Source organism: Paramormyrops kingsleyae, chromosome 7 (assembly GCF_048594095.1).
Source record: "Paramormyrops kingsleyae isolate MSU_618 chromosome 7, PKINGS_0.4, whole genome shotgun sequence".
Classification (NCBI taxonomy): Eukaryota; Metazoa; Chordata; class Actinopteri; order Osteoglossiformes; family Mormyridae; genus Paramormyrops; species Paramormyrops kingsleyae.
In genome coordinates this window covers 20,881,752-20,896,304 of record NC_132803.1, presented here as the reverse complement: position 1 = coordinate 20,896,304, position 14,553 = coordinate 20,881,752, and the positions used below count along the sequence as shown (strand labels likewise).

Below are 14,553 nucleotides of genomic sequence, written 5' to 3'. Positions count from 1 at the left end.
ATCAATAAGACCAGCTGTTTTCGGGGAATCGCGTGGTGAATCAACTGGTGTTTCGAGGAATCAACATGGCCGCCAGCCGTCAAATTTTTGCAGACTTCGTTCAGCCGACCCAGTACAAATTAATGTACTCTCCAACATGTACATTCCACATTAAATGTACATGTCATTAGTCAAGTATCTCCTTTATTCATGTAAAAAATGTATTAGATTAATGCTTTATGAAACATATAAGTCTAACATTGATGTACAATGCAAACTAAATGAATGTTTGTCAGTATTAAGTTGTTTGCATAATTCTTTGAATTAATTCAATTGAATCATGGACAGTGGTTCTGCACAACTAGAATGAGTATTTTGAAAAGGAAACATCCTTTATCAATTGATGCATTCCGTTTGTCTTCTGAGAACATAACGTAGTTGAGTTAATCTCACAAAATTTTCTCTCTGTCTAATTAAATCAACTGAATCACTTTTCAAGTAAAAATTAAAAAGTATTTTATATAGTCAGATAACAGTGGCCACACCATAGTTCATTAATCTTGCAATGATAATTATTGTAGTTTATTAATGCTTGTGTCAAAACTTTTTTCACCTATTTTTCACCTATCACAGTTTTGTAATATCTAATTAAACCGATTGAATGAGGGGAGATCATACATTTCATTAGAATAATATAAAAACAATGTACATTTCTATTAAGAAACAACAAACAATAATCATGTATTTCAGACTAAAGCCATATGTAATCACACATTGTAAAATGTAAATTTCATGTATAAGTTATATAGTTTTCATGAAGGCTTTTCCATTGAGAGTCAAATTTGTTTCTTGGTATGAATGTGACCATAATCTTACAAGAAAAAACACTGACTATATGACCCATGCTGTTTTTTTCATTTGGGCTGTCTTGGTAACAAATAAAACATTTGAAACCCCATGAAAAGCAATGTCTGTATTCTGAAATCCAATTTCTTTCTTCTCTCTGTCTCTGAAGTCAAATTTCTTCAGAAGTCCCTAAATTGACAGAAACAAACACTATAATGGGCATTTGCTCCCCCCAAGTGATCTCATAAAAATAGCACACCATACAAATGTATCCAATGAAGGATGCTAATGAAAAAAAATAAATTAATAAAAAGAAACAGCTATTAAAAGAAAACAACTTGCCAAGCTATTAAAAAATGAGTCATGTCTGATTGACTGCCAAATATCTTGCAAATAAGTGGAAAATGTATTTCTTCCCTGAACGTAAAGAAAGGTTCTTCATTTGTACATCTGACACTTTTTCTTATAATTGAATAGGAAATGATAAACAATTGTTGTTGGAACACAAGGATTTCCCACTATGACTAAAAATACAACACTCAACATTTTTATTACTGAACTGACTGAAAAATGGATAACTATTGGGAAGTCATCGTTAATCCTGTATATGCTAACAGTTCTCATTTGATATTCGATTCCAGTCCTCTTTTTCAGCTTCCGCGAAACATTTCATTTACCGTACATTACATTTCAGACACATTACTCATTCTTTTTGTTTATTGATCTACTGTTTTTTGTGCTACTGGATCTTTCATCACCTTAAACTTTTCATGCTGTGGCAGGCTAGGAGACATGGAAGACATGGGAGCAGGCCAACGTCCCCGGAGGCGTGGGGTTTACTGTAGTAAATGGGGTAACTTGGGAGTCATAGGTCTCTTCAGGGCTGTTGTCCTCCAATATACACATTTGCAAAGAAGCATGTACTGTCTTGCCTTTTCCTTCTTTCTTGACCTTCTTCCCAGAATGGGTCGAGTCTTCTCTGCTGAATAATCCAGCTTGACCAGTTTCAACACAGCAAGAGCTGGGACATGACCATCTAAGATTATCTTAGACCAGCTAAAATCAGCTATACCAGCATAAGCTGTTTTTTAACAGTTTTTTTTCTGCAGGGTTGGTATGGAAGACAAACCTAGCACTTGGTGGGGGCAATCATCTACCTCCAGCCATGTCTTGCTGGTGGTCCTTGTACCTGATAGTGGGGAAACCACGATTACTGTCCATCTACATGGTGTTGATCACTGCCTACTAGTGTGTGATGGATTCCTAGTTGACATTTCTGCCAAGTGGTATGCCAAGGATTTGGGCTGCTGGGCACAAGGGTAATGGATAGCTGGGCACCCACTGTAGTGGATCATAAATTGTGCATGAGGTAGAGACCATCAGCATTCCCATGGGCTATACCAGTATGGTCTACTGTAAAACTGAAGTCTTTGGGATGAAGTACCAAGGGCTCACTTGGGCCTCTGGTTCAGTGGTGAGGGCCTTTTTCAACCCCTGGCAGGTGAGTTTGACATCTTTATTCCACCAGACATCAGGCTGAGATTTGAGAGGGGTGCGGAACATAACTGGTTATTAGTGATAGTGTCAGGGAAAGTTTATTGGTGAGTCCCAGATCAGCTCTTAGCCAGGTTGGCTGAGACTCGTCTGCCTAATGGAGTCCTAAACCCTGAAGAAGTGATCAAGCTACTCTGCCCAGATCTCAGCATGGGTGACAACAATGTATAGGTAGACTGCTGCATGCTATTAGTAGGGATGAAGTACAATGTCCGTCAGCTTCTGGTGGAATGGCTGGTGTGCCCCCTGCTGGTACTATGGTGGTTGCCCAGTGTACCTTCATGTCACAATGCTCAGATTTTAATCTTTTGTGTTTTTGTAGTCTTTAACGTCATCAACTTACTACCTTCATATTTAGAACTTGAAAGTGTATGCATAAAATTGTTTTCTGCTTCCTTCTCTGTTTTACTTTTTAATTCACTGTTTAGTATTAAAATACATTCAGTTGCTACTGACATTGTACTGGCTGTTTTTATTGCCTATTCTGTTTACAATCTCTATCTTCATGCATATTACCATTTATAAGCTGTATCGCATGATCTGCCATAAAGGTATCTAGTTTTATTTTCACTCTGCACGTCTCTTATAATCCACCACTGGGAAAAAACTCACACTGGTCCATTTGGACTAGTGAGGTGCTGAGGTGTCACCCGCTGCACTCAGGTTCTCACCCCTGCATGTGGTGGGTGTGGCAATGCACTGTAATCAGCGCGTGCTCCGTACCTCTACATCTCTTATAATCAGAAATTGCGCTTGTCCTAAAGTAACATGAGTCTCCTTGAGGTTATTGAAGCACAATTTGAGTTTCTAAAGACCTTTTAAAAGGCAAGAGAGTCCAAATATACAAGCTTGTGAACTGAATGCAAAGTTTTATGTAAGCATGTATGTATTTACTGTTATTTCACAATTATCTATGTATCCAAGAAATTGCAAAAAAAGGCCAAAAGGTTATGAACTGAGTACACAATGCTCCACCTTTTTCAGTGCACAATGTACAATAAACATATAAATTACAAATACAGATATAATTACAACTTCAGTTTGACTGGGAAAAGGGACATAACACAGCCCTTACCCTAGAAATTCTGGCTTTACTGCTATATTTTGTATCATTATGAGTGCTTTTTATTCATGTTTCTCACAGCAAACAAAAACACAAACATATGCTGCTAGTTTGCTTTTACTACTTAGTTTGAACAGTGTTGCATGCAAAATTTTCAATGTCACAGCATTCATTATGGTTCCCTAATTTCACCAGCTTTAAGGAGGAGGTATTCTCAGCTTGGCATGACTTTCAGAAAAGCTCCCTTTGAGACAACAGCAATCCCCAAGATCTATTTGGAGCACTTACCTTTGGGAACAAGAAGTACGGCAACAAAGGGCTTTTTTCAGCCATATCACACCTTGCAAATGAGCGATCCCTGCCATTAATACTGTTTCATGCAATATCTTCGCATTGGAAGCAGTATATAATGTGTGGGATAAAGGGTGTTTTTGGTGCTGTATTGCATTAATTTGTCCATTAATATGCAGCTTGGCTGGGGTCAGACCTTTCCCAGCCTAGGCTCCATTTCTCATAGGTCCATGTCCAATTTTCCTGTATGTGTGGGGAATCCACTGTGTATTTGTTATGTTCTTATGTGTAATTGCTGCCTGGACTGCAAAGACAGGGGGGCGCCGCTGGGACGGCCTGGTCAGTATATAGGGACAACGGGGAACCTACTGGGCCAAGGCAGAGACCTGGACAGGAACTGGGACAGGGTGGCGCCAAGGGGCCTCAGGGCAACAACCAGACGTGGCACGGCTGGCTGGTACAGATGGTGCGTCCCTGCCTCCCTTTTCGGGAGATGGAGACTCGGCCTGCCCTCTTTTTGGAGCTTCCTCAATGCCGGTGGCCCTCCCTGAACCCAAAACTGGTATGCTGTGGGGTCTGGACAGGGGCCCAAGGAGTGGCATTCAGGGCAATGCCCAGAGGGTCCCACTCTAGTTCCTCCGGGGGGAACATCCTCATTTGGACTGGTAACAGCTGGAAAATCAGACATGGGTCAGCACCTGCCAGAGAGCCAAGCGTATGGCTAGCGACGGCCAGAACATCAGATGTCGAATTGGCAGTGGTCTCCAGGCAGCGACGGCAAGGTGGGGGTCCGGATGAACACCAGTAGCCTCGCATTGGGCACAGGTATGGAGTCCGGTTGAGGTGAGCTCTATACTAGCAAGGGGCTGGTGACTAAGTAGATCTCATCTAGCAGGATCCCGCCGCACCCCTCCCCTGACAACCCCCTCCCGGGGGGTCCCAGAAACATCTACAGAATAGGGCTGAGTGGACTGAAGCCTACAAAGAACCCACAGGAGAGCAAAGGAAGGCTGGTGAGATGGCCACAGGCAGGCGGGCAGGCTGGGCAGCTGCAGGTAGTGCCCCCAATACCACGTCACCCACCTGCTGTTTACAAGTTGCTGTTTGGCACCAGGGATGAGGTTGCTGGCGAGGCGCAGGATCGGAGGCACACACATTCTTGCTGATCTCCTCTTCCTCAGCAGTCTCTGTGGTGAAGGCTTGACTCTGAGGTGACTGAGTAGCTGTAGCCAGAACTTTTTTAGCCATATCTGCTTGTTGCATGGTCACTATCATCATGGACGGTTTCAGGGGGTGCAAATGCTAGCACAGTCACTTATGGTAAAGCACCAGCAGGAAAGTGTGGAGAGCCACTGCCTAGAGAAACTAAGCGCAGTCCTCCAAGTTGGCTGCAGATGTCCCCAGACTTTTGTCTGCATGCTGCTGCCGGTTCACAAGCTGCTCCCTAATGTTCCCTGTGGACTATTGGCAGTGGTCCAGCAAGCCGCCATATAGGGTTGCCACCCATCCCATTTAATACAGGATCTTCCCATATAACACGGGACGCAGCAGTTTTTCAATGCGGGACGATCCCAAGGGATGGATGGCAACCCTACTGCCATATTGCCCAATGGGACCCCCAGAATTATAAAATATAATTCACTCTTAGGTTTACTACTCAGTACATTTCCAAATTGAACATTTCAGTAATGTTTTATGCATTATTATCTTAGTAACAATAGCACAATAGCTTTTGCATTTATAGTGTAAACTTCACCTCTGAGATAGTAGGTAGCTGGCAGTATATTGAGGCTTGATTATTGCAAGCTGTAAGATCCGCCATGCAAAAATACCCTAGCTATAAAAAAGTTGCTTAAATGTTATAATAATGACATTTTTGTATTGCTGCATCTTTTTTTATTAGTTGAATCAAATTCTTCTGATGAGTTCTACATTACATTCAAACTGTGGACATTTCTTGTGTGCTTGCTGTTCTTGCATTCTTCCCTAGCACAAAAACATATTTTTTTTTGCTTGCCATCTGGTGTCCAGCTGTAAGGTAGCAAAAATAAATCACGACAGCCCAGGTGCCCATAAACTAATCAGGTAGTCATTCACAGCCGTAGTGAATGTTGCCCCTTTATCATTAAAACATTTCAATGGAAAGACAATTTTTTTTTGGGTGTGGTGGGGGTGGAGAAAATAAATAAAAACAACAAAGCAGGTAGGACAAAACAGTAAGAACACTAGCTGGGTGTGGAGTCACTTTTAGGAAGGGTGCACATGACAAATGAAATACGGCCAGGTAGTATGGCAGCACAAGATAACTAATGCAAGTGTTTACTAAGAGTACCTATGTGTTTCATGTTTATTTTTAAAGGTGGCTATTAGAAATACACATAAAAATTGTAAGACAAATAATTGTAAGACATATAAAAGATCTAAAAAGCCCGAAGTCTTTAGCTTACCTGCAACTTAACCCACAGCATACTGTAACCATGGCCACGCCCCAATCGTGCCGATCCTTCTGTGCCACGCCCCCCTCGTTAACCTCATGTGGATTCCTAGTGTTTCTGATTGCTGTCATTAGTCCAGTGTATTTAGTCCGCGTTTCCATTCGTTTCCCCAGTCCGGTCATTAACGTTACGTGTGTCTTGGAGTGTGTCATCCCAGAAATAAAGCCCTTTTGTTTATATTCACGGCATCTGTTGCCTGCTTCTCCCGTGGATCATGACAACTGGTGCCGCTGTACATGCCATTTGGATCTACTGTGCTTGTCCAACAATTTGTCTGGGCATGATCTGGAAACCGATGCTCTCTGCCATCCTTCCCACATGTCTGGAGGGTCCTGGTGAGTCCTGGTTCAATCCCATGGAAGGGTGACATTGTGGATTCAACATCTGTAGCATCGTGGGTGTAGCCTTCAATCTACAACAGTACTCAGGCTGGCGTGTGTGAACTGGCTCTTTGATGGAATTTGACCTTAAACACAGTTTACAGCTTTTAGCAAGTAAGCCCATTCTTTCTTTTACCGTAATATTAGCATGCTGGGCAGCCAGTTCACTGCACCCCCAGGGGATTTTGGATCCTCTCCTCTGTTGCCATCTGGCTTTCTTTGTTTAATCTCTTTGTCTACCTTTTCTCCTGTTTTTGAATTATTCTCTATAAATGACCCAGAAATGTATCACAACACACCTATGTAATGCGCCTTTGGGTGACTGGTGTGAAAGGCACTACATAAAAATTTATTGAATTGAATTTATGTATATGAAAAGTGTCATGCCCGATCGTCCGATCCTCCTGTGTGCCACGCCCCCCTCGTTAACCTTGTGTGAAATCCGGATGCCATTAGCTGTTTCTTGTTATTTCCAATTAGTCTTGTGTATTTCAGTCCGCTTCCCCAGTCCTGTCATTGACGTCTCCACCGTATTGTGCTCCGTTTTGCCATTTGCCAAATAAACCCCTTGTTCCTGGATCTCCGTTTCCCCAACCCTGATTCCCTGCACCCTGTTCGTCCCAACGGTCTGACAAAATGACAGGACTCTAAAATACGAAGTTGCCCCCCCTGACCGAGGATCGCTACCTCGGATTGGTCAATGAGGTAATGTACAGGCTCGCCCAGGCCGAAGTCAGGGAAGATCCCGAAGCCTGGGCTTTGGCCAGCCTGAAGCGCTCTGGACTCCAACGCAAGCTGCCAGCTGGAAGAAAAAGAAGCGGAGACAACAGCGACTGGAAGACGGACCGGTAATATACCTCAGGGCTTAAGTGAAAACCCATTACTTAAGCCAGCTTGCATTATTACTTTACATGTGTAGTATAATTATTTCAAAGCAGCAATTAATCATTATAATCATTGTAGTTAAATCAACAGTGTCATTATGAATTTCTTTGGTAATTACTGATTGGAATTACAATTGTATCTGCATTATCATAGATTTTCTACCACACGCCTTCGACCCTGGCTCCGACGCCTTGTTGGTTGCCTGTGGGTTCCCCCTTTTCGACTCGTCGGTCACTTGTGGGTCCCCCGACTCCGGCTCATCGGTCGACTGCACCTTCGCCCGCTGTGGTTGCCCCATCGCCTGCCATGGCTTCCCCTCCTCACCTTCTCCGAGGTCCCCTTCACCTTCCTCCTTGCCTCCCCCGGTGCCCCCTTCCACTCCCTCCTCACCTCCTCTGCCTGGCCTTCTGTCTGCCTCCTCGCCCCCTATGAGATCCCCTCCTGCTCCTGCCTCACATCCGCTGAGGGTCCCTCCGGCTCCAGCCTTGAGGTGTCCTGCTGCCCCAGTGTGCGCGCCTTTGGGGGGGGATTCTGTCACACCTGAGCGTCCAATCCTCCTGTGTACCACGCCCCCCTCGTTAACCTTGTGTGAAATCTCAATGTCATCAGCTGTTTCTTGTTATTTCCAATTAGTCTTGTGTATTTCAGTCCGCTTCCCCAGTCCTGTCATTGACGTCTCCACCGTATTGTGCTCTGTTTTGCCATTTGCCAAATAAACCCCTTGTTCCTGGATCTCCGTTTTCCCGACCCCGATTCCCTGCCCTGCTCGTCCCAATGGTCTGACAAAAAAATTCGTCCATACTGAAATCTTTACTTAAATGTGGTTGTGAATGCTCTTTTACGTTAATCCTGTGAAGTGTCTCAGTATGGTTCTAGAAGAAAGCAATTGCTGCCTTAAACAGCTTTATTTGAAACAGGCACTAAAATTAAGTAAAAGTAAATGGCAGGCAGATCCGTTTAAATATTACACACTCCAAATAAAGAACAATGAAGAAAATGAATATAAAATATAATAACGTTAACAATATGTTAACATTATAATAAAAATGTAATAAAATCTAAGTTCTGTTTGTCACACACAGAGATATCCTCAGCACAATGTGTAGTTAAATGCTTGGTTGCCTCACCCCAAGATTCTGTTAACGGGAATATAAGTATGAAAGAGATAAAGCATCAAACATAGACAATAATCATAAATAATGTGTAATTAGCATTAAAGTGACAGGTGGTAGTGCAAAGTGGGTGTATGAATTTGGGTGTAACCTACCAAGCATTTTAAGAGCCTTACCAACAATGTCATAAAACATGTTTTTGCATGTACTGCCAATAGTCATAGCCTGCACCTACGCAAACCTTATCATTATCAAATCAGTTATATGAGCTATGAACTACATTTCATCTTGGCTAAAATAAATACTAACTGGTCCTTAGACCAGTGATGTAGAAGGACAACAGAGTATCGCACGATCATTTGATTGATATTTTAATGATACTCACGGCGCTACATATGTCTAAACTTGTTATATTTGAGAGTGAAAAAATGGCGCATAGCACAAAATGAAATAAAGCAAATACCTTGTTGGCCACTTGTCATGAAAAGAGGTTAAGTGACTTTAAAGTCCCTTTAAACATTGATGTTACCTTCCATCACCAATATGTACAAAGTTTAACATAATTTTACAGAGCACCATGCAATACGTCTGCTCCCTGTACCATCCATGAAAAGAAAGAAAAAAAAAAACTTAATTACGCAGTTCACTGAATGCAGCAGCGCATTCTCACGAGGTTTGTTGTATTTTAACTCTTAAATTAATTTACTAAACATCACATATCTGTTTTTTTCCTTAAATTTAATTATTTTATATAAAATAAGCCATGAATATATTATCAATTTGCATTTAAACAGACATTTACGCAACAACACAGAATGTCCAGGTAAAAGTGTATGCAGTATTGGAGCAAGAGCTACATAACAACTTGCAATGCAAAATGCAAGAAGCTAATGAGGCTATTCAAGACCAGAAGTGCAACATTCAGGGAATGTAAAGAGGCATCAGGCTAGTAAAGGAATTCATGAAACAGATGGGTCTTGAGGCATTTCTTGAAGGTGGAGAGGGAGTCTGATGACCGGACATCATTCCACCATCGGGGAACCATACCAGAGAACCACCTGGAGTGACAATTCTTGCATTATGGAGGAAGCTCTAAGAGGTGCTGGTTTGCTGACTGGAAGGGGTGAGAAACCTTTTCATGGACATGGGTGCCTGTCTATTGATGGATCTATAAACCAGTACCAGGGACGTGAATTTGAAGCGTGTCAGTAGGGAGCCAGTGAAGGGAGACAAGGATGGGTGTGACATTAGCATGTTTAGACTGAATGAATAACAGATGTGCTCCCACGTTTGGAACCATCTGCAGTGGTCTGATAGCACAGGCTGGTAGACCTGCTAGTAGAGTGTTGTAATAGTCCAGTCATGAGTTAACAAGTAGGATGTAAGGATGCATCAATACATCACGATGAACTGATCATTAAGGTGGAATTTCAATGCATTTATCTGTAACATGCAAATTAATTTTGTGGAATAAAATAAAAATATTCCTACTTCTGGGTTGCACACTGTCACATTCGTGTGCTGCAAGTAGATGCTCAGAGTAGCAGTGCTGACATGTTAATTCTCTAATCACAAAATGGCAAGGGAAGGTACATTAATATTCATAAAAAAGCAGTACCTGATGATATCTATGTTGCATCACTTTTGAGAAACTTGATCCTGTTTTGTAGTTCAGAAAGCTGTCTAATGGTTAAGATAATCAGTAACGAGTCACATTAATTACACCTTCATAATGGTTTTATAATGCATTTATAGAACATTTAGTGCACCCTAAGCCACTTGGAATGATCTGTCCTATATGTATGAATCAAAACAGCATAGAGCTGTTCCCATGATGCCAAGCTGAAAAAGGGTAGCCAAGAGGATTTTGTGATTAACAGTGCTGAAGGCCACAGAGAGGTTTGGCAGGGTCAGGGTAGATGACTGGGATGCAGCTGATGCAGCTCTTAAAGTATCCACAACAGTGAAGAGGCCATTCTCAGTCAATTGTGTAAGACTGAAGCCAGACGGACCAGTAGGTTGTTCTTCACAAAAGACTTGGCTGAGGACAGAACATTCAAGAGATCCGTGAGCCTGAACATAGAGGTAACTAAGTAGCATTACCTCTGTTTAGCCTCAAAGTTATCCGGTTAAGCAAAAAATCTGACTTCATGATATAGGCCCCTGGTGGGTGATAAACAACAACAATATTTAGTTTGGCAGGGTTGATGATGGTATGAATGTTGTACTCAAATGTGGAGTAGCCATAAAAAGGAGAGGGGGTAAATTTCCAGACGTCCGAAGCTAGCAAACCTCTTCCCCCCCTCCCCACCCAGTGAGACAAATTAATTTGAGTAGAGGTGCTAACTGCTCTTCCTAGAACTAAAACCCATGAATTCCTCCACTGTCTTACTCAGATCCCTAGACATAATACAGGAACAGCTACTAACAGACACTTACAAACCAGACGAAGACTCCAAACAGTACAGATGGTTGCCTTTGTACTTTAATGCAGTAAGTAATGCAAGAAAGATCTTGTTCCAGTGCTCTACATGCCAACTGGCATATTTTTGGCAGGAATGCATCCCAGGAAAAAGAAAGATCTTGTGTTTCAACAAGCAGCCTCGGGCTGGCACCTGTGATGAGTTTCTTATGTGCTCAGCCTACTGTTTACTCCGTTTGGCTACAAGTCTCCTCACATCACCTTGGCAGGCCTTCTAGAGGTCTGTAAGGGGTGTCTGAGTTACTAAAACAAATCTTTCAACACATTTTAGATTCTCTAGTTGTCTTTGGGTTCCTGACATTCACACATACACTCACCTAAAGGATTATTAGGAACACCATACTAATATGGTGTTTGACCCCCTTTCGCCTTCAGAACTGCCTTAATTCTACGTGGCATTGATTCAACAAGGTGCTGAAAGCATTCTTTAGAAATGTTGGCCCATATTGATAGGATAGCATCTTGCAGTTGATGGAGATTTGTGGGATGCACATCCAGGGCACGAAGCTCCCGTTCCACCACATCCCAAAGATGCTCTATTGGGTTGAGATCTGGTGACTCTGGGGGCCATTTTAGTGCAGTGAACTCATTGTCATGTTCAAGAAACCAATTTGAAATGATTCAAGCTTTGTGACATGGTGCATTATCCTGCTGGAAGTAGCCATCAGAGGATGGGTACATGGTGGTCATAAAGGGATGGACATGGTCAGAAACAATTCTCAGGTAGGCCGTGGCATTTAAACGATGCCCAATTGGCACTAAGGGGCCTAAAGTGTGCCAAGAAAACATCCCCCACACCATTACACCACCACCACCAGCCTGCACAGTGGTAACAAGGCATGATGGATCCATGTTCTCATTCTGTTTACGCCAAATTCTGACTCTACCATTTGACTGTCGAGACTCATCAGACCAGGCAACATTTTTCCAGTCTTCAACTGTCCAATTTTGGTGAGCTCGTGCAAATTGTAGCGTCTTTTTCCTATTTGTAGTGGAGATGAGTGGTACCCGGTGGGGTCTTCTGCTGTTGTAGCCCATCCGCCTCAAGGTTGTGCGTGTTGTGGCTTCACAAATGCTTTGCTGGATACCTCGGTTGTAACGAGTGGTTATTTCAGCCAAAGTTGCTCTTCTATCAGCTTGAATCAGTCGGACCATTCTCCTCTGACCTCTAGCATCAACAAGGCATTTTCGCCCACAGGACTGCCGCATACTGGATGTTTTTCCCTTTGCACACCATTCTTTGTAAACCCTAGAAATGGTTGTGCGTGAAAATCCCAGTAACTGAGCAGATTGTGAAATACTCAGACCGGCCCGTCTGGCACCAACAACCATGCCACGCTCAAAATTGCTTAAATCACCTTTCTTTCCCATTCTGACATTCAGTTTGGAGTTCAGGAGATTGTCTTGACCAGGACCACACCCCTAAATGCATTGAAGCAACTGCCATGTGATTGGTTGATTAGATAATTGCATTAATGAGAAATTGAACAGGTGTTCCTAATAATCCTTTAGGTGAGTGTATATGCAAAGGTCAATTTAGACTGACTCTTGCGGGGAACCGAATTGCTAAATCGATCGGTGACTCTGCAGTGCTAACTAGCTTGTTACTCGTTGGAAGTGAATATTTCAAATATACTATATATGTCTTTCAGATGTCTTTAAATACCTAAATAAACCTAGATAAACACAGAGATAATGTTTTTAGTTATACATAATTAAGGGGGAATCTTCAAGTTTCATAGAGTCCATATTTGAAATCACATCAATGTAGTTATGAGGAAACTATGCTAGTGTTAAACCACTGCTTCATCTGTGTTGTTTTGGAAACAATTTCTATAAGAAGGATCTGATATAGGCATTTTCCATTTTAACTACCTTTTCTGATCCACAAGTATACTCTCCCATAAAAAACACATTCTTAAACTATAACAATGCTGTACGTGTGTCGCCCAGAGCCTAAATCTTTTTATACTAGTAGAAATCGCCCGTGGGTAGATGGCTCCATGCAGAACAACAGAAGGAAATTAAGAGATTCAAGTACATTATTGCTTACTGAAAGAATTTTTGGCTTAAAGACTGAGTCAGAACTTGTATCTGAAAACAGCAATAACTTTCTAAGTCCTTGCTCAACATCATTTGTTGAACTGTCAGTTCCTCATCAGCTGTAGATGCTGGATTTTCAGAATTTAAAACTTAAAATTATGGCTTAATTCATGCAGACCAGATCCCACACCTTTATTTGGTAATCTCTTAAATAATAAAACCTGCAGCAAATCAAAGCAAATGACGAAAGAGTTCAGACCTATGTCCAAAAAGGAGGACTAAGTTGTTGAGTGGGGAGAGAAAACTATCAGGATGATTATCTTGGGATAATAACATAACATGAGCAGCCATTTTTGGCTTCTGTAGTATGTGTGTGTGGGTGCAAGGGTGGGGAAGAGTTGTGCCAGTTGTTGTGGGGGTGGCAGGTACTTGGGAGGGAAACAGAAAGACAAGGGGGCTAAAAGGAAAACAGCTAAGGGCAGTGTAGACAGAGGGCTGGAAATCTGGACGAGTGGTCACCCTAGACTTTTATCTCATTTTTGTTAGTATATCCACAAGGATGGCATTGGTAAAGATCACAGTTCAGTTAGAGCCAGTGCTTAATTTGTAAACTCTATGATATGATGCTATTAATTACTTTAACATGTAACAATGCAAAATTTTCTATTGAGGCCTGTTAGTTACATCAAATATTTCATCTGCACTGCATTTTTCTTGCTCCTTTTTGTCTTCTATGCATCCACAAACACTGCTCATCTTTAGTTTCTGCTTTTTTTCCTATCAGGTTTTCTGCTTAATTTTTGCTGTGCTTGGATGATTTTGTTGTTTGGCAAAAAAAAGTGATATTTTGCAGCAACCTCATCTATTTTAGTGGCCAAAAAGTGGATTTTTCTGTGGTGTAGTTATTTCCCTTTCAAATAAAAAAACTGACAAATTTAGGTGAGCGTACTGTATATCAAAAAAAAAACAAAAAACATACAACACAAATGATTTGATAAATAAACATTTCTTTAGTTCAATTTGCACTGGTTACAAAGTTTAACTCAAATTCATTTTACATTTATTTACATTGGGTTTAGTGGTGGGGCGCAGACTGCTCCAAACCAGAGTTCTGGCAAACTCCCAAACTAAGCATTGGGTAGAGCACTTTGCGCTACGTATTGTATGTATTGTATGTTATCCATTGTCGCACAAGCCAAGTCAAGTATATAAGGATCAACTATGTAAATTTTTATGCAGTGTCATACTTACGTTGCTTGAAATTATACTATAATGTTGAGAGAAGCATAGGCTTATTAGTACTAGTACTTTGCAGGGCCTATATTTATGGTACAGAGCCTAGAACTCTGGGGAACCAGTCCAGCATTGAGACTTGGGAAAAAACATGCCTTTGTCAGGAGAAAAAATTTCTAGCTATGAATTA

At 41.8% G+C, this 14,553-nt stretch overlaps 1 long non-coding RNA gene across 1 annotated transcript; it reads left to right on the top strand.

Annotated features, from left to right (window-relative positions):
• The first annotated feature begins 6,294 nt into the window (after positions 1–6,294).
• Positions 6,295–8,225, top strand: LOC140592021 (uncharacterized). Its single transcript, XR_011992244.1, has 2 exons — positions 6,295–7,456; positions 7,647–8,225. It is a non-coding gene; the product is annotated as an uncharacterized lncRNA (long non-coding RNA).
• Positions 8,226–14,553: the final 6,328 nt, after the last annotated feature.